Raw genomic sequence first — 25,823 nt, forward strand, 5'->3', positions numbered from 1 at the left:
CAGTCCAAGGTCACACGGTGAAGGAGTGTGAAGCTGAGAGTCAAGCCTTCCCATCCCCAAGCCTGACCACTGACATCATGCTGGGCATTGTTTCATTTTTTTTTTTGAAATCTCACCTAGGACCAAATTCTTTATATACTTTCTCTGAGCTATAATAGGATCCAGCCATGTGCTTAAGTGTCAGCATGTCAGCACTTCACAAACCTGCCACTTCCACAGGACCCTAACACCTAGAGCTAAAATTGTACAGCAGCTCAGAGCCCAGGCATCTCTTTCCTTTCCTGATGATTTCATGGGGGTGGGAGTGAGGCAGGGAGCCCTGAGTGGGCAAAGTCCAGAATAGGAAATATATCCTTAACTGGTACATAGACTTGTATTCATATTTTTCTTTCCTTATATTAATAGCATTATTTAAAAAATATAGACCGGGGACTGCAGATGTAGCTCAATGGTAGAGCTTGTGCTCAGCATGTTTAAGGTCCTGGGTTCGATCCCTTGACCCATACAAGCACACAGACACAGACACACACTTACACACACACACACACACACACACACACACACACATACACACATCCCAGAAGAGGAAACAGTGCATAGAATTTCCTTCTGTTATTTAGAACTTTCTGTCTCCCTTAAAACATTTTATTAGGCCATCCATTTTAGATTCTTGGAAAATGGAATCATTTTTAATAAAAATATCAGTCAGGTAGGGAAGGTCACTCATTCATTGTGATTGTATTGTGTGTCAGGTGCTTTAATTTCTATTATTTCACTTATTTCTGGTAGGGAGTATTATTATGTTTACTTTGTAAGTGCGAAAACAGAGGGGTGAAGATGTTATAAAAATTGTAGGTTTTAGACCTGGGATTTAGATTCAAGGACTCTTGAATTTGGATGAAGCAGCATAAATTTTGATTAGGTTTTGAGAATGAAGTTGGGGAACTAAAAGATAAAACTTTTAAGGACTTCAACTAGTATCTGTAACATAAGCTTTAAATAAATGCAAACTTTTGTTACTGGCATTATTATTATTGAAAGACCATCTATGAAACCATCTATTGAACCCAGGGGTGCTCTATCACTGAGCTACATTCCCAGCCCTTTTTATTTGTTTTTGGTACTGGGGATTTAACTCAGGTGCACTCAACCACTGAGCCACATCCCAAGCCCTATTTTGTATTTTTATTTAGAGACAGGATCTCACTGAGTTGCTTAGCACCTCGCTTTTTCTGAGGTTGGCTTTGAACTCACGATACTCCCTCCTCAGCCCAGCTCTATTTTTTTTTTTAAATTTTGAGACAGGGTTTCACTAAGTTGCTGAGACTGGAGGCTGGAGGACCTTGTGATCCTCCTGCCTCAGCTTCCCCGAATGACTGGGGTTATAGGTGTGTACCATTATGCCTGGCTAACACTGCCTTTTAAAGAGAATATCTGGTGCATTAATTTCTCAGCCACATGTTGCAGATCAACAATATCTGGAGATACAATGGTGGTTATTATTCAGATGGCAACTGGCATGTTGCCTAATTCACAAGTGATTTGGGCTTTGCAGCCCTTCCATTGTGTCCTTTCCAATGAGTCTCCATTCATAGGGGAAAGGAGCTGTCATAGGGTTTTCCAGAAGGCTACTAACTTGTCCTTTTACAGTCAACAGCTGGAAGGAAAGATAGAGGAATTGGGCAAGTGCAGAGTGCTGAGGTGGTTTTAAAAAGGCAAGCTCAGGCCTTTCTTCTGATTAGCAGAATATGGTCATGGGTCAGAGATAAGAGACAGACAGGAGGAGGCAGTTGAGGAAGGCTGGCCTGGAACTCTGCCTGCTGAATGTCTCTGAAGCTGAAGATGAGGATCTGGGTGAGCTTATTACCCAAGGCTAGTCTAATTAAGGTAAGATCAGAGGAATGGCTAATAGGTAAGAACTGTGGGATTTAATTCAAATCTATCTAAATTTCCCCCTTAAGACTTGCACCATGTATAATAGCTTGAAATCCATTTTTTTCAGGTATATAATTAGAGTTACATATTGGTCATAGTGCCCCACATCATTTCCCCCATCTGGGCCTTTGCTCATGCTGTGGTCTTCTCTGCCTGCTTCTCAGGGCTCACATCAGCATCATGTTCCCAAGGAACCTTTCTAGAATTGCCTGGCTCTCTTCCTCTCTGCCCACTCTGGGCTAAGTACCCCTTGTCTGAGCTCAAGGAGAGCCTTGGATATACTTGTCTACCCATATCATTCTCCTGTTGCTTTGAATTGATTTCTGTTGCTGCACCAAAAATATCTGGTGTGTGCCTGACTCTCCTTTTAGACAGGAGTTCCTGGGCCTTATGTCATCCATCAACCTAGTGACTGGCATGCAGAAAGCATTCAAGGAAGAATCAAATTGAAATGCCTCTTACACAGAATGAACCCATGTCTCAGTTAACCATGCAGATTGTAGTCAAAATGACATGATTAAAAACAACCTGCCTTCACTTAAAAACAAAACAAAACACATTTTTAGTAGTAGATGGACTCAATAGCTGTATTTATTTATTTATTTATTTTTATGTGGTGCTGACGATCGAACCCAGTGCCTCGCTTATGCTAGGCAAGTGCTCTACCACTGAACCCCAGCCCCAGCCCCTTCACTTGTTTTTTAATTTGTTTTTGTGTGACTTTTTAAGTACTCTCTAATGGGTGACTCCTGTTATGAGTAATGAAAAGGAAAATATTTTGAAAGATGAACTGAAGAATCCAAGAGCTAAAAGAGAGGACACACTGGCTACAGATGACAAGGATGAAAGCTTTAGGTGACAGTTTTATATTTGGCAGAAGGAAGACTTCCTTCTAACATGGTCTAACCTTGCCTTTCTTCATTTCCTGTACTTTTAGGTCAACAGCTAGACCTGGAGGTAGAATGCGGCTTCCGCAGCAGTGGGCTGCCTCTTGCTAGCCTTCCTTTCAGTTCTAAACTGGGATCTGTGCCTGTTGTAGGATCTGAACTTCCCTGGCACATGGATGAAACAGTGCGATCCAAATGGTAGCAGAATTTCCATATTTATGCAGAACAACATCTGTAGAGTTTTGTCTCCAGTACAGCCCAGTAACAGTCACCCTTGGTATTTAAAGAATGAAGTGAAGCAACCGCAGAAAGAGATAAAATGGCAAGAACTCTCTGTTCAGAAAATCTGTAGCTGTTCAAATATGAATAGGCTTCATAACTAGAAGAGGGCAGTGGTGAGATAGGAGGTGGGGATGGGGACAGAGATATGAGCATTTATCTACCAGAGCTGGCATCTAATCTGTCCTATGTCAACTTTGGAAGAGAGGGAACATAAACTATTTAGAGTTAGTTAGATGTGGGCTTCTGGCTCTGGCTTGTGCAAAAAAAAAAAAAAATGATGTAGACACAAAGTTATTCATTGCACTATTGTTTACAGTAGAAAAAGGTGGGAAAGGATTCAATGTCTAGCAATAGAAGACTAATAAAGTTATGGTATACATTCAGTGGAGCCCCGTAATGGAACACCTGAAAGGGAAAGAATGATGAGGCAGTTTATGTGGAGGTGTGGAAAGCTCTTGAGATATTATTTTTTTAAGTGAAGAAAGCAAGGCATGGAACAATATGTTCAGGATGAAGGGAAAATTAGAACTCCACTCTACTAACTAATAAACACATAAAGAAATGATAAAGATTTACAACAAAGAAGGAATGTTGGTGGTTACCTGTGTATGTGGGAAGATGAGGGAAATCTGTGTGTGAGCGCTCACGCACGCGCAGGCCTGGGTGCTATCTGGCATCGGGTTATCTCCCTTCCCCATGATAGTGTCAGGGTTCCCCTCCTGGGGCAGAATTGGCTCTGATTTCTCAAGAAACATTCCAGGAGCCACTTTCTCCTCTGCTTGCTTTGTCATGATTCTGAGTCCTCACTCCACAGCTGAACGTGTTCATTGACCTCAACAATTCAATGGTCTCTGGTGGGCGGGGCAGCCTCTGGAAACTTGGGTCGGCTTCGCCTCGCCTCTGGCTGTTTTCTCTCAAATCGGTTCTAGCAGTGTCAACCCCCGCCCAGCCTCCTGGGTACAGCCCTGGCTGCTGAGGCCTCTCTGCGAAAGGTCTGGGCGGTGTTTAGGTCCTCTCTCTCTCTCTCTCTCTGCAAACGAGGTCTCAGGGCTTCTGAAATCTTGTGAAGTGAGGGGGCAGACGTCTATTGCCAGGGAACCAAAACCTTGTGCCTGGTGGGAGACCTGGAAGGAGATCCAAAGGAGAGACTGGCGGGGCCAGCCAGCACACCCACCCCTCCCTTGGTCATTTCGGGGCCGTGGGGCGCTCCGACTTTAGGCTGGTGTTTGATCTCCTGCCGGCCTGTGCAGAGCCCGGGCAGAGCGTGTGGATGTTAGGAGAGAACAGAGTGTCCCTGGCTGAACAAAGCCAGCTGCAAACTTGCTCGGGCCCTTCCGTTTCCTCGGTGAGGGGACCTAGCGCGGCCCCTAGTGGCCGCTCCTAGAATGCTCCGGGCCGTCTTCACCGGGAACTTGTTCATCCACTAGGCCCCTGCGCCAGAGCCGAGAGCCGGAGTGGACAAGCCTGAATGAGTGACATTGTGCCCTGAAAGCCTTCACCAGGTAGAGTCATGCCCGGTCCTTCAGACAAGTGCAGGAGTCAGGTTGGCCCTGTACGCTATGCAGATTCGGGGCAAAATTCAGGACCGGGTCAGATTTCCCAGGGAGCCCAGCTTCTTAATCCTACAAGTACTTCCAGGACTTCTCTGTCTCCAGCTCTGTTTATCTTTCCAACTCAATTTTCAGGGAGTCCAGAGGCACTTAACTAATGCCGTAGTTTGTATCGTCAGTTGCTGCATACCTTGAACCTTCTTTTTGCACAACCCTGAGACCTAATATTTGTTGATTGAATGAGACCAAGTCAACTTGCCCAAGTTGAGAGTGGACTTGATGTCCTACCTGACCCATTGCCCTTCATGTACTTTCTAGGTTATTTAAAATCGCATCACATTTGACTTTTTTTCCCCCTCATTATAAAATTTTGGTATTGTAAAAAGCTGTGTTGAAAATACTGATCAAATCAATCTCTCTAATTTCATGGAAGATCAGAATGAATTCTCTGTCCCCTATTGGAAAAAAAGCACAAACACTAGAGCTGTAGTTAGTGTTTCAGGTGCCAACTTCTACATTTTTTTTCCTATCCCAAGGTGGATCTCTTTAGGGCAATTAAAAGGCCATAACATGGCATTTACTTTTTTTTTTTCCTTCATATATTCCTTCAAATTTCTGTTTTCTATATTACAAGCTACCGTCCACAGAGGGTCATAAATCCCCCAGAGAAGTCATATGTTACGCCACGTGATTAGCTTTGCATCTGTTTTGCAGCTGTTCGCTTTGCAGTTTTATTTTGCCTTTTGGAAACCCTAGAGCAGTGCTTCTCAAACGTTAATGTGCATACAAATCACTTGGGGGTCTTGTTAAAATGCAGATTTTTTGAGTCAGGGGGTCTGGGGAGGGCGGAGGTTCTACAGTTCTAAGGAGATGCCAGGTGGTGCCAATTCTGCTGCTCTGGACACCGCACTTAGAGCAGTGAGGTCATTTAATATAGGAACAAAAGGACTGTGAGAACACTTACCAGCTTCACTGAGAACCAGTCTGGCTGCAGCGGGTGTGGTGGGAGGAGTTTTCCTTGCAGATTCTGTCTGCTCTTGTGGAACCTCACCCCTTCACTTTCCCTTCTCTTGTAAATATCCTTTACCTCTGTCCTTCTGGATTGGAGAGAAACTGTAAGAGCAATGCCAAAAGCCATGTTGGTACAGTATCTGTGGGTAGCATCTTATGCTTCTTTTGGTCTTCTTGGGCTATAAGAAACAAAGCCGTACTTTAGCTAGCCGTGGCTGAAACCAGTCTGTGTGTGGGCAGCCAGAAGCAGATCCTTAGCCAATGATGGCTGTTCCTGAAATTTTATTTTACCAATGTGACGGAGAGGCAGCACACATCTGCAAGAGCTATCATCTGTTCCCTGTGCCTGTGAACCAGGACAGGGTTTTTCAACTGTGGCTCTGTTGACATTAGGGGCTGCATATTGTTTGCTATGAGAAAGACTGAGTGTCCTGTGCATGATAACATGTTTAGCAGTGTCCCTGGACTCAGCTTCTAGATGCTGATAGCTCCCCTGAGTTGTGACAATCAAAAATATCTCCAGATGTCAGTGTGAACGGTACAATTACCCCAGTTGAGAATCAGTGATGAAGGATAGGATAAATGTGTAATTTGTCAGTTCTACTGAATGTCTACCTTCCCTAACCTTATCTATCCATGCCTTTTCAAATTTCATCTTCTATTTTCTTAGTGGAATTTTTCTAAGTGGAATACCAACAAAACTTACCAAATAAGTGAAGGTAAGGCATATAGTTTTGTACTCCATGCCTATTCTAATTGATCAGTGCTGGCTATTTGAGACACTGGGTTGAAAATAATTCTGAGGATGTCCATGTGCAGCAGCAAAGAACACTGTCTACCATGGAATTGTGTGTGGGGGGTGGGGGTGGGAGTGGGGGCGGGTTGTTTGAGGTACCATTATGTTTGTTAGGAGTTTTTCTTTTTTTAAACTGTGAATTGCCATTTCTCCTTTCACCCCAATATTCAATTTGCTCTCATTGGGGGCAGTAACCAGGGTCACATGGAAAGCATGTTGGCCTTACTTGAATCCCAGCTATGCCACTTACTAAATATGACCTTGAAGGAGTGGGTTTCTTTACTCACCTCTTATAGCTCTTCATTCCTAGCTCAAAATGTGGATGTGAAATATAAAGGAGATAAACAAATGAAAACATCTAAGAAGTACCTGGTTTATAGGGAGTATCAGTTTCTTATGTGTGTTTATATAACCTTTATTTATTCATCCAGTAAATAAGTGACCTAAAATTTGGGGCAGGGAATAAGATCCTATTCTGATTCGACGGATAGTTTCAGAGGATGACAGTATATTGAGGATGACAGTATATTCGAAGGAGAAAGGAAAGAGCTGGGAAGCTTGAACCAAACATCCCCTCAAAGCATAGATACACTTGAAAGCCTTCATTAGAGAAGCCCTAATGAGTTCTCAAAGTGTGCCCTTGAGGGCTGGGGATATAGCTCAGTTGGTAGAGTGTTTTCCTTGAACTCATAAGACCCTGGGTTCAATCCCCAGCACCTTCCAAAGGAAAAAACAAAACAAAAAACCAGAGTGGTCTTGTACCAAAGGCCCTTGGGAGCTTGTCAGAAAAGAAATTAGAAAGTCCAGACCTTAAACCTCACTTGAACTCTAGACAAGATATGCAGACCTTCACTCAGAGTTATTTTCTGTTAAGCTTGGTTTTACCAAAATATGTATTTCCTAATCTATAGCAAATAAGTGAAATGAGCTATTTGAAGTGGGACCAATAAAGGCAGGGATAAGGTGACAATTGAGACAGGATGGAAACGACCCAAATATGTCTCTGTGTGTGTGTGTGTGTGTGTGTGTGTGTCTTTTTTTTTTTTTTTTTTTTGGTACTGGGGATTGAATCCAGGAACACTTTACCACTGAGCTACACCACTAGCCTTTTTATTTTTTATTTTGAGACAGAGTCTCACTAAATTGCCCAGGATGGTCTTGAACTTGCAATCTTCTCGCCTCAGCCTCCAAGTAGCTGAAACTATAGGCATGTTTCACCACCCCTAGCCCAACCCAAATATTGTCTGCATTTGCCCCCCCCCCCATTTTGTACTGGGGATTGAACCCAGGGGCACTTAACTACTAAGTTATACCCCCAGCCCTTTTAATTTTAATTTTGAGAGAGGGCCTCCCTAAGTTGCTGAGGCTGGCCTTGAACTTGTGATCCTCCTGCTTCAACCTCTTGAGTCACTGGCATTACAGGCTGGATCCTTTTAATGAAAGGATAAACAACAACATAGCCCTTCAATGTCCCGTGATCATTACTGAACATTAAAAGCAGATACCTGTAATGTTGACTTAGAACCATCACGACAGAGTTAAACTTTTCTCTGTTTAAAATCATAAGATGGTATAGATTTCAGAAGGATTTTTTAGAATACAAAATAAACTTTAAACTAATAAAATTTGTGTAGTTTAGGGAATTCATTTTACTTATTTGGGAATTTCATCTTGTCGCATGCTTCCTTCCTCCAGAAACTGATCAATGAGGCATCACTTTGACTTGTTTGAGGTCAGGAACCACACTCCACCCTGTTCTTATTTGAGCACACATTAAGAATTTGGTAAATATACACAGGTGGACTGAGCTTCTCTGAAGGAACTGGGGGAAAATGGGGGAAACTCAATTGTTTTGTGATCATCATGCTGTTCACAACCTGGCCAATTATTGCTTCTATCTTCAAAGCCAAACATTCCCTGCTGATTTTCTGTATTGTTTATTCATTTTTTTCCCCCTTTGGAGAAAATGAAATCTATGCCTTGGAGGGTAACCTTGCTGAGAACATTTGTTCCTTTGTTGTCTCTCCACAGGGCTGAACTCACCTGCTATCTCCCTCCAGGAGCCAATCCTAATTACAGATCTTCAAGAGTTAAATGAATTTCATCCCTTGTTACCTGCTATAAAAGCCATAGCTTTAAAGCTATGACAACCCCTTAAGGGTTGGCTTTTTATGGTCACTCATTAGGAAAGAAAGCTCTTGAATTCCCAGAGCTTGGTTCCTGGACTAGCAGTATCTGTATCACCTGGGAGTTTGTCAGAGATGCAATTTCTCAGGTACCATGGAGATCTATGGAATTAAAAGCACGAGGGATGGGGCCCAGGCATCTTGATTGACAACACCCCAGGTAATTCTGATGCCTGGTCAGGTTTGAGATCAGCTGCTCTAGAGTTCCAACCCAACTATTTCACCTCTTACTGCACCCTGGGAGGAGGACAAGTTGTTCTCAGTTCAGAATATTTAGAATATAAACTGAGGAAGGTAACTAAGCTCACTAGAAATAGTCTCAGATAAACCTGGGTTAAATTCTGGCTCTGACACTTATTACCTTTAAGCCTTTGAACACAATATTAATATGCACTAAATATTGTGAACCATTTTGTGACTCAGTGTCTTTAATGCTTTTCTTGAAAGGCTCCCAAGAAAATGGAATGAGCTATTGTGCAAAAAATTACCTGGTATAATACTTGATGCATGAAAGGCTATGTGTTGAGTCTCTTTATGATGTTGAGGCACCATAAAAACAACATTTAGTGCTCAGAACCAAATACATCTATATAGTAATGTTACCATTACACTTAGGCGTACAATGGGTTAAAAATGAACTGAACAGGCTTTTGTGTGCTGGCCTGGGAACTTCATTATCCATTTAGTTCTTCACTTAGTCATGCCTTTAAAAGGCACAATACAATTTTCCTATGGGGAAATATATTCCAAGTTCCCCACATGTAATTTACACATGACTTTTGTGACATGTTCTGTTTGTTCATTAGATATTTCTAGGCATATATTGTATTGTTAATGTAATCCAGATAGTCACCCTCAACAAGCCAGGGATTTGGAAACTCCACAAAATGAGCCTCTTTCCTTAAAACCAATAATACTCTTTGAAACTAAGCAAAACTGAGAGGAAAGCACAATTGCCACTTATTTTTCAGTCTAATTAGAAAATGAAGAAGTCAGACATTAGGGAAACACTGGGCTGACTGAGCCATGGAAGAAAGTAGAAATCACAGTTTGGGAACCTGTTTGGCTGGAAAGCCACAGTCATTGTTGGCAGGATAAATCCCCACAGAGCATCCTGATACCTCAGTCACCACATCATATGGTAGCATTGTTAATACAGTTCAAGTGGAAGACCCCCAGGTACTGGTAAAGAAATTCACAAGTTGTGAGAAGAGACCTCACCTCTTGTTCAAGGTCTATGATAAGCTTTCTCCTCCTTAAAATTCAGTCTGTAAGCAGATGTGTTTCCAAGGAAACTGCTAATCAACTTGAGGCAGAGTGGCATAGTGGGTGGGGATGGTGCCTGTGACACAGAATACCTAAGTGACCCTGGCCTTCCTTGTCACATGTAATCTGAACGTGGACCAGTCATGCAAGCTTTTTCAGCTTATATTTGGGTATGGCGTATGTAGACAGAAACCTAGAAAGGCATCAAGTTGACCTTTTAAAAAAAAATTGTAAAGGGCTCTTTTGGATGAATGAGTAGGGAGCACATACAGATGGGATGGATGGGAGAGATCTTTCCAGCCAGCATTTAACCCAGGAGTTCTCTATTTCCTACCTATAGCTGGAGAAGGTGTTCACATATGCTGTTCACAGGTGGTTCTGTGGAGAGTATTTGTGTAGAGCTTTTCAGCAGGTAGTGTGAAAAAAATTAGCTAGAGCAATTGAAATACTGTCGAAGAACCCGAACTTGAAAAACTGTAACCACAAGGTCATACTGACGTGAGCATAGTTAACAGTAAAGTGATAGTTGCCCCGTCACTCATGACTGCCCTTGGGTCTTCTGGCAGGTTTGGTTTCTGAAGGAATAAAAGGAAGCAGTGTGTGGGGCCCTCTGAGTGAGTATGCACACCACACCAATGCACACTGTCCCCCAGATGCGGCTGGAGTAACCCTTTGCACACTAAATTCAAAGTGAAAGGACCCACTGCCACCTTCTTTCAGTTGAATCTCAGAACTTTGGTACCAGGGTTCTTACTTACAGGCAGGAGGTTGGCAGGCTCTTCTTTGTGAAATCCATCAGCCCCAGAGAAAAGACCTAAATATATTGACTTCAGGGTTTTACTAGAGCAGGCCATCTAGACATGCCTACAGTGAAGTTCAGCGTCAACAAGGCTTATCATATTTTGAGAGCTTCCAAGCAGAGTTTCTTTTCTACTGGTTATTATGAGTAGATTGTCAAGAAGTACTAGATATCTGAGAAAAGTCTCTAACATGATAGGTTGAGATAAAAATAGCAAATAAACAACGGCTTAGACAGCCTAGAGACAAACAGGGAAGAAAAAGTTACAAAAAGAAACTCAGAGGGAAATGAGAGGACATTGCTTCTATGCAAAAAAAAAAAAAAAAAAAAGATGCTATAAAAAGAAGTATTCAGAAGACAAAAATGTGCTTCTGGAAATTAAAAACATGATACTGGGGGCTGGGGATATAGCTCAGTTGGTAGAGTGCTTGCATGCACAAGAGCCTGAGTTCAATCCCTAGCACCACACACACACACACACACACACACACACACACACACGACACTGTTTTTATATTAACAAATGATATTAAAAACTCAGTAGAAGAAAAGAAAGCCATCTAGAAAGTAGAATAAAAAATATAGAAAAGGAAACTAGGATAAAAATATAAGAAAGCAAAAGGATAAGTTACTGGAGACTCAATATCTGAATAATCTCAATTTCCAGAATAAGAGAACAGACAAAACGGGAAATCATTAAAGAAACAATTTAAGAAAATTTTTCTGAATGGAAGAAGTACATGAGTTGCCAGATTTGAAGAGTCTGTTGAATGAGTATTAAAATGGAAAATTGGGGCTAGGCATGGTGGCACACATGTGTAATCCCAGCAGCTCAGGAGGCTGAGGAGGATTGTGAGTGCAAAGCCAGCCTCAGCAAGACCCTGTCTCTAAATAAAATACAAAAAGGGGATGAAGATGTGGCTCAGTGTTTAAGTACCCTGGGTTCAATTCCCAGTACCAAAAAAAAAAGTAAAGATAGACTTATAACAAGGTGCATATTATGAAATTTCAGAAAACTGGGAAGAAATATAATGTTACTATAAACTATATAATATTTATATATTTATAAATATAATATAAATAATGTTACTATAAACTACTATAAATATAGTAGTTTATTACTACTATATTAGGGGAGAAAAATGTCAAGAATATAGAGGGAAAAATGTCCTTGGGTTTTAAAATAGCAACACGGAAAGCAAGAAGATAATAGGGATTTTTAAATTCTGAAAGAAAATTATACTCATCCTAGAGTTCTACACCCAAACTATCCTTCTGGTTGAAAGTTGGCAAATTATAATTTCAGGCATGTAAAATTTCAAACAATGTCTCATGCAAACTTCCTTAAGAGTCTCATCAATCAGTATGGACCCCACCAAACAAGAGAACAAACCATGAAAGAAGACCATATGGGACAAAAGAATCAGGAAATTCAGTTAGGGAATGTGAGAAAGGGTCCGCCTGGAGGATGAGAAGATCCCAGAGTGGGAGCTTGCTTGTACAGTGGCCAGCCGTGCAGAGGGCCTACAGACAAGCTGAATGCTGTCATCAACCACTTCCTTGGGGACTGTTACTTTGGTTTTAACTTGAAGACAGTGTATCTGAGTTTCATATTATTTTCTTAATTTGGCTGGAATTGACCATCTTCCTTCTTTTCTACTCAGATCTGCTGAGGACATTCATGCTACCCCATGTCATTTTTGTGTTTTTGTTTACTTCTGAGGGCTACAGGGTGAGGGTGAAGGCCAATGTGGGATTAGAAGTATGAAGTACTGAGTGCATTGAGAATGTTAGGCATTGCTTGCTGAACAAACGATTTTCCTGCCTGATGCCCCAGTTGTAGCAAGCTCTCTGTTTTGGGGGACTCACTGACTTTTCTTGGCCCTATGAAGCTGAAACAAGACTGTGACCTGACAATGAGCTCCTGTTCAGCTTTTTTTCATCTAAAATTGGTGACATTGGGGTGGGGTATAGCTCAGTGATAGAGTGCCTGGCTAGCATGCAGAAGGCCCTGGGTTGAATCCCCAGCAGCAGCAGCACCACCACCACACACACACACACACACACACACACACACACACACACACACACACATGCTGGTTTTGCTTGTTCCACACATGACTAGGGTTGTGCTGGTTACTGAGTCTTTTTTTAATTTTAATTTTGTTGTTGTTGTTGTTGTGGCAATGGGGATTGAACTCAGGCCCTCAGGCATGCCAGGCAAGTGCTCTACCATTAAGCTGCACCCCTAGCCCTTTTATTTTTATTTTGAGACAGGGTCTCACTAAATTGGCCAGGCTGGCCTTGAACTTGGGATCCTCTTGACTCAACCTGTAGAGCAGCTGGGATTACAGGTGTGCACTAGCATGCCTTCTACAAAAGGAAACAACACATTGTTTAGGGTTATGTGAATTTGTGCTACATTTATTTATTTATTTATTTATTTATTTAAACCCAAGGGAGTGAGGGAGAGCAGGATGTAATTATAGAGGGGCACATAGTGGAATTTAAAGTGATTTGTGATGTCTTTCTTAACCTAGCGGGTGGGTACATTATTATCTATTATTTTTAAAGTATATGTATATGTTTTATAAACTCTCTTCTATGTATCATTTATATTATAATAAAATGTTTGAGATAGAAATGGACCTAAAATTGCCCAGTAGATGGGGATTCCTGGGGCAGATGTTTGAGTGATGTCAAGCCCCAGGTGGAAGACCTAAGGTAGAATTATTTTGATTCGGTTAGAGGAGGAACCTCCTCATTACTTAAGCATTAAATTCTCCTAGGAAGCTTTTTTTCTGACTTGCAGAGGCCTGTTCCTCAGTGTTGAGTCATGGGAAACATCAAGAAAGCCGTGGTTAGTTCTTTACCAACTGCCGGGCTGCTCTAATGTTCTCTGTCTTAATTCAGATATTACTGGGGAGAAAGCCCCTAATTATAGTCAGTTACTGACTCATAACCATACTTTGCTCATGGTTATTTCCTCTAAGAAAAAAAATATGTGGTATTTTTACCTAATGGGTGTGTGCGTGTGTGTTATTTATTATCTCACCAGAATGTCTTTATATGACCTCTAGCTGTAGGTTTGAGGCTTTCCTAGGAGCTCTTGAAGTTAGCTCCAGCTGTGTACATGGCTGTTAGATTGCTTTAGTAGACACACCCAGCATGTGGGTGTGGCCTTGAAATACCCAGCTCTTTGGGGTGTTATTTCACACTGTGATTGGTAGTAACTGAGCAGAGTCTGGCAGCTGACCTCCTCCTTTGAACGAGTCAGGACTCCTTAGGTTACAAGTATCAGAAACCTAGTTCATGGATTTAAAGACAATGATTTACAAGCACACTTAACTGCATAGCGCTGAAGAAGATTCAGGTATAGCTGGATCCAGATGTCCCAATGAAATTATTGGAAGCTGTTTCTATCGGCTTTTCTTCTTTATTTGCCTCCTTTCAGGTGGGTTTTCCCCAACCTGGTGGCCTGGAGCAACTATAGACTTGAATTTTTCATGTTTTATAAACCCAGTCTAAAAAGAACTCTTTCTCAAGAATTCCAGCAAAACTTGAGGGCTTTTGTTGGTCCAGTCAGGGTTGGTGAACATCCCAGAAGCAATCGCATTAGCTAGGTTGACAGAGTAGTCCCAACAGCAGAACATACATGCCCACCTTGTTCCTGGGGAAGGATTGAGAAAACAAAGTAGCTTTCACTATAATAGCTGTTTGTTCATAAAAATGTTCTAGGGTTAATTCTGAATAATAAAGTATTGAATAGAAGCATGTTTGAAATGATATAGTGTAGGTCTAACTTATGAACTATCATTATCTTCTGACCAGCCATTTTTTGTGATTACTTAATGAAAACATGCTTTAAAAAGTACAGGTTTCTAACTCAAACAAATAAAGCATCTTTTTATTTTCATTTTTATTTTTTTGGTACCATGGATTGAACCCAGGGGCACTCAACTACTCAGCCATATATCCCCAGCCCTTTTTTTATTTTGAGTCAGGGTCTTGCTAAGTTGCTTAGGGTCTTGCTAAGTTGTTGAGGCTGGCCTTGAACTTGTGATCCTTCTGCCTCAGCTTCCTTAATTGCTGGGATTACAGGTGTGTGTGCCACCCTATCTGGTATATTTTAATAAAGCAATTAGACAGCAATAGAACTCTCATATTTCTGCTGCCATTTTTTTGTTTGTTCATTTGTCTGTTTTTGTTTTTGTGGGACTGTGGGTTGAACCCAGGGCCTCTACATGCTGGGTAAGTGCTCTATTACTGATCCACAGCCCTCCCTCATGTCTTTATATTCTATGGAAGAAAAATTCAACCCCAGTGGGCTACTGCTTCTGTTAGAGCATGGTTTAGTCTAAGTTGGGGCTCACAGTTCAGTTGCATTTAAAAGCTCATGGAAAGTTTTGGTTTTTAGAACAAGAACTTCACATTCAGTTTTCTTCCCAAAGGGATTTCTAACACAATACCTGGAAAAAGAACATGTTTTTAGGTCTTAGGAGTGTGTTCCAAAGCTTCCTTACTAGGTAGAGACTACCATTTCTGACTTCATATTTCCCAAATTTCCCTGACTCTATGGTAGATCTTATTCACTTTCATTGCAGAGGCTACAGGGTGTATTTTGGAGATGTACTGCTTGGTGTTTAATCCTGGCCCTGCCCTTTGTTGACTCTGTGACTTTGTCAGAGAGTTAGTCACTCTGAGGCCCTCTGTGCTTGCATTTCCTCATCTGTGCAAACCTCCTTCATCACATAGCCTCCACAAACTGCTGAGGACAGTGCCTGGCACACAGTAAGCCCTTTATAAGTATTTGCTACCATTATTGTTATTTTAAAAGCTCTCAAAGCACATAACCACCGGCCTGTTTTACTTCTGCTTCAGATGGAAGCTTGGAGGGCAGAGGGCAGATGCCTGAAGCTAAGCAGCTTATTAAAAGTAGAATAGAAATAGATGAGAGGAAACCAAAGCACTTTTCTCTTTAGATAGTTATCAAACCACGCTTCGCTGCAGACTATGGGCTTGGGTATGGCCAGAGATCAAAGGCCCTCTTATGTGCAGTGACATTTCTGAGCACAGGGCTGAGTTATAAACCTCTTGAATGGAAGGTTTTGGCACTTGGAACACAGCTTGGGATGGAAGGGCAGGGTTTTTATAGAGGCGATTCACGGAACTGCTTATGCTGGGGAGAATCTAGACTGTTATGACTCATTCCTCTCTTTATTGCTCTGGACCAAGAACTGTTGTTTCCTTTTAAGTCCCTCTGTAGGAGCTGAGCCTCAGCCTAGGGCCAAGACAGCCTTTGCAGGAAGACAGTGTGGCTTCAGTGAGTGTGAACGGGAATACCCTTTGTTGGGCTCTGGGACAAGCGTGCTGGACAAGCAGAAGAAGGATTTTATTTTAACAGGGAGTAGAATTTCTTTTGGAAACCAGAAGCATCCTTAAAGTCTTTGACTTCAGATAAGCTTTTCTTTTGTCTGTCTGCCATTTTTGTTCTCTGACAGCCCAAACTAAATTGGATTGTGTGTTAAGTAGAGGACAGACCAACTCTGCAAAGGGGTAGCGAGTGTGCCTGCGTGGCCGCATATGAACCCAGGGGTAGCAGAGGAGGTCATCTGGAGTCCAAGTGGCCTGAAATCTTCTGGGCCTCCTGGAAAAAACTGTGTTGAGAATTTTGGGACTGGTGGTGACACCTCGTATGATTGGCAGACTCCCCGTGCTCCCTAATTCCTGGTACTTAGCCCTTCGTACATTCTCCTTCCTCTGTGTCTTACCAGCGTCTCAAGCATAGAGTGCAGCAAAAGAAATGAGATGTAGGGTTGTGGCTGTGGCTCAGTGGCAGAGCACTTACCTAGCACGTGTGAGGTCCTGGGTTTGATCCTTAGCACCGTATACAAAAATAAGTAAAATAAAAGTATGCTGTCCATCTATACCTACAAAAAAAAAAAAAAAAGAAAGAAAGAAATGAGATGTAACTTTCATGATTCGGTCACAAAAGACTGATTTCTACCTCTCCAGGAAGCTCCTTTCTTCTTTTTTAATTGGTGTATTGCAATTGTATATAATAGGAAAATTCTTTGTTGCATATGTGTACATGCATGCACATAGCATAGTTGGGTCAATTTCTTTCCCTAGTACTTCCCTGTCCCTCCTTGCCCCCCCCCCCCCCCCCGCAATCTCCTTCCTTTACTCTACCGGTCTCCCTTCTGTTTTCATGAGACTCCCCCATATACTTTTTTCCCTTTTTCTCTCTCTAGCTTCCACATGTAAGAAAAAACATGACCTTTGACTTTCTGAGTCTGGCTTATTTTGCTTCCTGTAATGCTTTCAAATTCCATCCATTTTCTAACAAACGACAAAATTTTGTTCTTCTTTATAGCTGGATAAAATTCCATTGTCGGAATCCCTCTCTCTCACTGCCACTGTCTCATCCCCTTTCTTGCCTTCTTGACCTGTGTGCTTGGATGAAGCTGGCTGCCATGTTGGAGAGATCAGAGTGTCACAGAGCCAAGGTGACTTCCTGTTCACCATACAACAAAGACCCGTTACTCTTAGCCCACCAGCTGGTGAGGAGCTGAGTCCTGTTAACAGCCAAGGTGAGTCTGGAACTGCAACCAGCCTGCCCCTGTTGGACTTTCAGTTGATTGGAGCCGTGGTTGTCATCTTGTTTTCTGCCCTGAGAGAAGTTCTGAAACAGAGGACTGAGTGTCTGAATGCCTGATCCCTCAAAAACATGGGACAAAAATACTGGATGCCATATTAGTGTGTTGTCCTTATCTGCTAAGTTTGAGGACGATTTTCACTGTAGCACTAGATAACTAAAATGCTAGGGCAATGAAATTTATAGTCTTGAAGACTGCTCAAAAACTCCAGGGTTTTGGATACTCCTAATGATTGTATTTATGCAGTATCAGAGCATTCAGAATCCAAGGTAGTGGTGATGGTTGGTCTCTGAGGGACACAGGCTATGTTGGTTAAGGTCTCTAATACAGGTCTGGCAAGAGCTTTTGAGAAGAATGCTAGAATTAAGGGATCCAGGATGTCTTTCGGAATCCTAATGGGGTGGAAGTCATTGGCTGGGAGAAAAATCTCTCTCTTTGGTAAACAGGAGCAGAAAGTATTAAGTGTGGGGAGAGAAAGAGAGAGAAGGAAGTTCACATCTTTATTAATCGGCAAATTTGGTTTTAGACTAGGGCTACCATATGCTCGGGAGATGAACTACAAAGAAGGATGAAAACAGCAGAGAGAGGTACTATGGAAACATCAAATGATGAAGGATTCCACCAAGCACCCAGAAGAAATGAGATACCAGTGCCAACAGAGCAGGAAAATCATACTTCAGTAGAACAAATAGAAATGTAAATGAATAATGCTCAATGTGAAAATTTGAAAAGACAGACGTGGACAAAGACAAAAGAAAAAAAAACACATAATCCCATTATCCAGAGAGAACCATTGTTAATATTTTTAAAAGATTTCTCTTCTTCAATGCATATTTTTATATATAGTTTATATTTTTATAGTACATGCAATTTCACTTTAATTAAAATTTAAATTATGAAATAATTCAAACACAGAAAATAAGTTGTCACCAAGTATAACAGTCTAGATTGTTTGGTACAGATCCCTCTTCATCCCATGCAATACCATCAGCTTAGACAACAAAGACATTTATTTTTTTCTATCACATAAAATCCATCTGTAGGTTGTCCATCCAGAGCTGGTTTGGCATTTCTGCCGTATCATCATTATGAACACAACTTTTAGTTCTTTGTTCTCCCATCTTGGGTTGTCTTTGTGTTTTCAAGATGGTTGTTGGAGCTCCAGAAATCAGATCCACATGGTACACCATGGGAATGACTTACTCTTTAAAAAGACTTAGAGGAAGTTTTAGACAACACTCTCTACCACATCTTATTGGCTCCAATTTAGTCATGTGTTCACATGTCATTGCAGAGTGATAGGAAATGAAATCTTTTATTCAAGATGATGATGTTCCCAGCTAAAAAAGATTCTTTGCCATGCTGTGGAATCATCAGCCAGATTTGACATACGAAATCACTTGGTTAATTTTGGTCTCTGTAAAACAATTTAAATTAAGAAATGAAAAATTAAAGATATAATAGATAGATTCCACTTTCACTGGCTGTAGGAAGTTGAAAAGTGCCATTTCCACTTAATAAGAAAATCCAGATAAACCATAGTCGTAACTTTTCTTGAAGTCATCAGAGCCTTGGGGATGGAGGGTAACTAAGAAGCCTGTAATCCAAGGAAAGATAGGCCTGCCAAGGAGAAAGGACACAGATATGGCTCCCCTTGTGTCAGTCACAGGAGGGAGAAACACTGGATACCATATTAGAAGGTAAAAGAAGTCAACTAAATTTATATATATGAAAACTTCATATATATATTATAAAATTTAGTTGACTATTCTATACACACTGTGCACCATCCAATAAAAATTACAATATGCACTATATATGTGTATGTGTGTGTGTGTGTGTGTGTGTGTGTGTGTGTGTGTGTGTGTGTATATATATGATTCCTTTATTTTTATCTGGTGCTGAGCTACAACCTCAGCCCTCAACTAAATTTTTAATGAATTGGTAAAGGCTGAATAAGGGCTACTGTTGACTTTATAGAAATCTGAGCTCTCCAAGACACAAGGGGAATTCATCTAATCCTCTCATGCAAACAAAATAAAAAGTACATGTATAAAGACATGAAATGGCGTGAACATACTTTATATACAAAGATATGAAAAATTATGCTCTATATGTGTAATAAGAATTGTAATGCATTCTGCTGTCGTGTATTTAAAAAAATAAAATCAAGAAAGGAAAAGAGCTGTTTTTTTTTTTTTAACTAAAGAATTTACAACTCTTAAAAAAAAAAAAAAGACACAAGAGGATTAGCAGTTTATTCTGCATGGACCCCTGTTGGGTGCTCACAAGAAAGACCTGAAGGAGTTTCTCTTGGTGACCAAGACTTGCAGGAGGTAGGAGACCTTATCCCTTAGGATTTCCTCCCTGTGGAACAAAAGCAACTAGCAATGGAAGGAAAGCAGTAAACTGAGAGGCAGCACTAAAGGGAAGACCCATTGTAGCTGGCAGAAGGGGGCAAAAAACCCATCCTCTTTGCTTCAGGGAAATAATTATAAGCACAAATTCTATATTAGTGGCCTTTTGCTGGGAGGGAAAGGTCAGGAAACTAACTCCTGCGTAAGAACTTCTAGATAGAATAGCCAGAGTTTGACTGCCACGAGGAACAAGGGCAGGCTCACATGGGCCTTGCCAGGATAACAGAGCCCTCTTTCCACAACAGAGAATGCCCTCTTCCGTCCCCACCCCATGACAGCAGCTTACCACTGTGGAAGAGACAGGTCGTGGAAGGAAATCCTGTGTGATGCAGAAAGCTAAGTGCAGCACAGAAACACTGATAAAAGCCGTCCAGCATCCGCCCCTGCCCAAGCACAAGGTTACAGTAGAGGAATTTGAATTTACTGGTAACTATAGCAACAACAAAACTCAAATCCTCAGTTCCTGACTAGACCCATTCAATCTCATACACTGGTGACCTAATAAGAGAAGACCTGTGCCCATTTCTGGCATAAATACTATTTACATCAGTTGACTATTCTATACACACTGTACACCATCCAATAAAAATTACAATATATATATACATAAGAAAAAAATTGTTAAAAAATGAACAAAATCAAACTACCCAGATGTTGAGACTATCAGGGAATTTAAAATGACTGTATTAATAAGTTGAAGGTTCTAGTGGAAAAATGTTAGATAACGTGCATGAACTGATAGGGGATTTCAATAGAGAAATGGAAGATGTTGGAATCAAATGGAATTGCTAGAAATGAAAAGCGAGGTAACCAAGATGAAGAATGAACAGTTCAGGAAAACTTACATGACTGAGGGAAGAATAAATGAACTTGAGAAAGAGCATTGGAAATGACCTAACCCAAAAAACACAAAGAATTAACAGAAAAGAAAAAGCCTGAGAGCACCCAAAAGCTATAGCACAGTATCAAATGGTCCAAAATACATGTAATGGGAATTACAGAAGGAAAAGAGAAAAACTGAGGTCAAAGATATACACAACTACTCCTCAGTCCATTTTTCTTTCTTTTGTTTTTTTTTTTTCCAAAGCATTTATCCTGAAGTTAGTGAGTATAACTTCTGGGAATTTAAAATGACTGTGGCCTTTTGCTGGGAGGGAAAGTTCAGGAAACTAACTCCTGCGTAAGACCTTCTAGAGAGAATAGCCAGAGTCCGACTGCCACGAGGAACAAGGGCAGGCTCACAAAGAAAGGGAGGGAAAGGTCAGGAAACTAACTCCTGTATAATTTCTATTCTGTTTTAATATTTTTTAAATATACCTAAATTCACAGATATTATGAATAAGTGTTTAGCTTTAGATTTGAATATCTGAAATAATGTATTGGTATTGTTTTTGTCTTTAAATGTATATACATGGCAGCCTATTACCTTTTTTTGCTTTTACTTTATAAATTAAAAGTTAAAATTCATTGATTTTTTTTTAAACTGGTGCATTGTTTCCCATTACATAGTTTAATAATTTCCAAAATGATGGAAAAAATTGGTTTACCATTATAAACAGTGCTGCAATGAACATTTATAGGTAGTATCTTGTGAATCTGTGAGTTTCACACTCTGTTCCTCAGTGCATAATTCTGAGTTGAGGAAAACAGTTTTAAACGTTACTAAGTATTGCCAAATTGTTCATTAAAGTGGTTGAACTGATTTATACCTCACAAGTGGTAAATAATAATTTCTTGACATTTTCATGAACATTTTGTATTATCAGACTCTTGCCAAGTTATGGATATAAAATTAAATTTTGTCATTGTCTTAATTTGCATTTCCCTAAGCATCTTTTCATATGTTAATTGGTTGCTTTTGTTTGTTTCTGTTTTAAATTGGTTATTTCTGTTTGTATAAATTCCCGGATCATAGTCTTTCTCCATGTGTAGCAGGGTTGTTTAGTCATTTTCTTATTATTCTGTAAGATTTCTTTTCTTAGTTGTTCATCTTTGTGGATCATGTGCTTATCCGTAGCTGGTTATTTTTGTTATGGGCTTTTTTTTTTTTAAAGGCAGAGATTATAATTTTAATTTGCTAAAATTTAATAATTGTTCCCCTTATGGTTTGTATTTTTTTGTGCCTTATGCAGTACTTTCCTACTATCCCATTATAAAATTACATTCTCTTATATGTTCTTTTTTTCTTTTTTCCTCTAGTAATGAGGACTGAACTAAGGAGTACTTTACCACTGAGCTTTATTCACATGCCTGGCCCTCTTTATTTTTTTATTTTGAGTTTGGGTCTTGCTAATTGTCCAGGCTGGCCTCAAACTTGCCATCCTCCTTGCCTCCGCCTCCAGAGTTACTGGGATTACAGGGGTGCACCACCCTGCTTGGCAATTGTCTTATATTTTCTTCTAAAAGTGCTCGAAATATTGATTTTTACACTTGTCCATTTTGGGATATGTGAAGTAGGGCCTAATTTGACATTTTTTTTTTTTCCATGAAGCCAATGTCCCAGTACCATTTAGATGGTGTTTTCTTTCCCCACTTAGAGTTCCAGTGGCCATTTATATGAGGCTAGATCTGTTTCCAGGATTCTTCTGTTCTGGCCTGTTTGGTATCTCTTCAGTTTTTTTTTTTTTTTTTCCAATGAACATTATTTCATGGGAATATGTGAGGGAATGTAATGGCTGCTTGTCTGGCTACTGAGACTGCAGTTGTAAGAACTAGTAGTTGGGGGAGTGTGGATTCCCAAGGAGCATCCCTGGTCCAGACTCCAGGTTCAGGGGCTACTCCCAAAGACTCTTCAGAGTCATCCTTCTCACTGGTATAATGGCTGAGTTACGTGGCTAGAGATGTGTGATCATGTGACTTTGGGGAAAAGAAAAAAGAAACCTGAGCCTGTCCAGTCCCATATTACTGTTTCTGAAGTTTATCTGAATCACTGAAGTTTTCACTAGAGAACAGACTATTAAAAATAAAACTTTATGATGGAGCAAACAACATACTCATGTCCCAGAGCATGGGAATGGCACTGCCTTTCCATATCAAAGTGTCTCATATGGATAATAAATGTGATGAGCATCATCTTGATGAGGAAATGAAGTTCCTAGAAGTGAAGCAACTTTTGTTTTCAAACTTTTTTTTTTATTAGTTACAACTAGATAATGGCGACCAGCTTCCCCATCCGTTACCCTAGGAAATACATCCAAATGTAAAAATACCCCCAAAATGGTTTTCTCATTAAGTGTGATGTGAATTTGAGGTCTCATAAAACACCTGGGAAACGGCGATTAATAGTTAATTGGCTTTAAGACACACAATGGGGTAACTGCATACTTGAAGACAAAGTTAAACACTAGGGATGAAGACATTTAAAAAAAAAAATCAGATACTGTCGGTGGTGTCACAGGGGTCAGAGCTCAACCCTGTGTTAGTCAGCTTTTTCATGGCTTTGACTAAAAGACCCAACCAGCCCAACTTTAGAGGAGGAAAAGTTGATTCAGGGGCTCACGGTTTCAGAGGTCTTAGTCCATAGAAGGCTGGCTCCATTCTTCAGGGCTCCGGGTGAAGCAGGAGCAAGACCGCAGAAGAGTAGGGCAGAGGGAAGCAGCTCACATGGTGATCAGGAAGCAGAGAGAGAAACTCCACTGGCCAGATATATACCCCCAAGCCACGCCCCAATTCTCACCTCCAGCCGCACCCTGGTACTTCAGTTACCACTCGGTTAGTCCCTACCAGGGGACTAATTCACTGATTGGGTTACGACTTTTACAACTGGACCATTTCACCTCTGAACCTTCTTGCAGTGTCTCACACATTGGCTTTTGGGGGACACCACATCCAAACCATAACAAAACCTGTGACTGGATTGTTCTTCTCATGCTGCTTCTTTTTACAATCTATATTATAAGGCTCTGGCATAATGCCGGAATGAGCTGATGTTTACCTCCTCCCTACTAAAATGTACCGAATGCTGGATAAACATATATATGTAATGAATTATTTCTTATGAAGTACAAGAATATTAATCAGCCATGAAGGAATAAGATAATGAATTTAACTGCATTAAGATCTCTGTCAAAGGACACCATTCAGGATTGGAAATAGGCAAAAATAGCCTATATCTAATTGACTAATGAGTTGCATCTAGAACTTCTATAAATCAATTAAAAATTGACAAAAGATTTGAACAGGCAATAAGAAGCCAGACATTTCTCTTTCTCTCTCTCTCTCTCTCTCTCTCTCTCTCTCTCTCTCTCTCTCTCCTCCAATTAATTATGGGTGAATCTAGAATGGTATACAGATGTTGAACATAATATTTGTTTTTGTTTTCTGTTGCTGTAACAAAATACTGGAGGCTAGATAATTTATCAAGAAAAGAGGTTTATGATTCTAGAGGCTAGAAAATCTGAGAGCATGGTGCTGATATCAGGTAAGGATCTTTCTGCTGCATCATAACATGGGAGAGGGCATCACACGGCAAGAAAGAACAGAAGTGCCCATTCAGATCTCTTTTCTTTTTCTTAGAGAGCCACTAATGCCATGATGGGGGCACCACCATCATGATCTCATCTACTCCTAATGACCCCTCAAAGCCCATACTTCTAAATGCCATCATCTTACAAATGTGGGGTTTAAAATTTCAACACTTGAAATTTTAGGGGACACCTTCTCAATACATTTCCTATAGCATGACTTTTTCAACTTATTGAAAAAATTCAAAACAAATCATCAGGGAAAATACAAATATAGCCAAATTTGAAGAAAAAAAATGAAAATCACCAGGTGGGAGAAATGAAGGAAGTACTCCCAGAGAGCACAGGAGGTGTGCCAGCCAATGCTCGAGACTTAGGCACATATTGACTTTGATGTGGGTCTTAGGAACTTTGGCGTGGGTGGGGGTGGGGGAGGGTTGAATTCCCTTCCAGGAACATGAGGCAAATGACACAAAGCAACAGAACTGAGTCTCCTCCATATAAGCAGATTTCAGGAGAAGAGATTAGAAAAACTTCCTGTTTCACCCAGGAGGGAGCGAGGACACTTGTCTCTGACACTTGTCTCTTGGTAGGGAAAATTCTTCTTTAAAAATGGAAAGCTCCTTCCTATGCCCCACGTGAGTGTTGACTCCCAAGGTTCTGTGATTGCACCATAGATAGAAATGGTTCCAGACCAACGAACTTTGCAGAGTATTCATCAGAAACAAATTCAAAACCATTTAGCAGGGGCACTTTAATAATCCATGGGGCATAAGATTTTCATTAGGTATCAGCTTACAATAAAAAAATAACAACCCAAGTAGGAAATCACTATAAGGGTCAATAAGCACAACATAAGGAAGGATTAGCATCTTAATGACTTGAAATTAAATGATAATCTGAAAGAGATGATAACATCATAGTATTTAAAACAACTCAATAGATTTTAGAAAAATAAAAAAAAAGACCACAATAAAAAAGAGAACCCTAGGAAAAAAAGAAGACGCATACAAAGGAAATAAGAAAATTAAAATATCTAAAAAATGTCTTCAGATGGATTAAATAGCATATTAAATACAACTGAAGAAATAGTGAACTGGCAGATGGTTCTGAGGAAATTAGCCAGGATGTCCCATAGAAAGTCTATGTGATAGGAAAAAAAAAATGAGAGAGTGAGATATTAGAGAAGAATCATCACAGGAGATGGAGCCATGCATGTGCAATGGAAGTTCCAGAAGAAAGAAGAAAAAGAAACTGGGAAAAGCAATATTCAAAAAGATAATGGCTAGGACTTTCCCCCAAAGAGATAAAAGACATGTCTAACTGCTTGTGAAAGTGAGGTTCTTTTCAGTTTTAGCGGAGGTCAAGATCAAGAATGATAAGTGGCAAACTGTGACCCAGATGTTAAAGTTACTCTCTTGGCTACAAATGCAGAACATGCTAATCGATGGCAAAACTGGTCTGATGCTAGGAGTCAATCACTTACTCTTTTCTTTAAAAAAAAAAAACTTTTGTAGTTGTAGATGGACAGAATGCCTTTATTTTATTTGCTTATTTTTATGTGGTGCTGAG

The 25,823-nt window shown here is 40.5% G+C and overlaps 1 protein-coding gene and 1 long non-coding RNA gene across 3 annotated transcripts in view; one reads left to right on the forward strand and one right to left on the reverse strand.

The window, feature by feature from the left end:
* Positions 1–25,823, reverse strand: part of LOC110597662 (uncharacterized) — a 99,964-nt gene that overhangs the window by 17,599 nt on the left and 56,542 nt on the right. For both annotated transcript variants that reach the window (XR_013439443.1, XR_013439441.1), the window contains exons 3-5: positions 16,561–16,642; positions 14,062–14,382; positions 5,619–5,767 (exon numbers count right to left, since the gene is read on the reverse strand). The gene's annotated coding sequence lies outside the window, so the exon portion shown is untranslated. The remainder of the gene's footprint in view (positions 1–5,618; positions 5,768–14,061; positions 14,383–16,560; positions 16,643–25,823) is intronic.
* Positions 4,061–18,150, forward strand: LOC110597663 (uncharacterized). The gene is made up of 3 exons (XR_002483411.3): positions 4,061–4,606; positions 17,089–17,305; positions 17,898–18,150. It is a non-coding gene; the product is annotated as an uncharacterized LOC110597663 (long non-coding RNA).

Source organism: Ictidomys tridecemlineatus, chromosome 5 (assembly GCF_052094955.1).
Source record: "Ictidomys tridecemlineatus isolate mIctTri1 chromosome 5, mIctTri1.hap1, whole genome shotgun sequence".
Lineage (NCBI taxonomy): Eukaryota > Metazoa > Chordata > Mammalia > Rodentia > Sciuridae > Ictidomys > Ictidomys tridecemlineatus.